The sequence below is a fragment of the Myotis brandtii genome, unplaced genomic scaffold (assembly GCF_000412655.1).
Source record: "Myotis brandtii unplaced genomic scaffold, ASM41265v1 scaffold446, whole genome shotgun sequence".
NCBI lineage: Eukaryota > Metazoa > Chordata > Mammalia > Chiroptera > Vespertilionidae > Myotis > Myotis brandtii.
Genome location: NW_005367057.1, coordinates 917,678 through 917,917, shown reverse-complemented (window position 1 = coordinate 917,917; position 240 = coordinate 917,678).

The window sequence follows — 240 nt, the reverse complement described above, 5'->3', positions numbered from 1 at the left end:
CGGTCTGTCCCAGCGCGCAGAGCCCGCCTTTTATATGGGCCGGCGGCGGCGCCGCGTGTTGCAGTGACGTCGGCTCTGTCTGTGCCTTCCAGAATTCTCAAACATCTCAGGAATGCTCGCTGGCGCGGGCTGCTGCCAAGCGCCTCCCCTGGCTCCGTTGCACCTTTTTTTTTTTTTTTGGTCAGGGACCCAAGAAAACAATCTTCCGTTTTTCCACTTTAAATAACGACTTGTATAGGG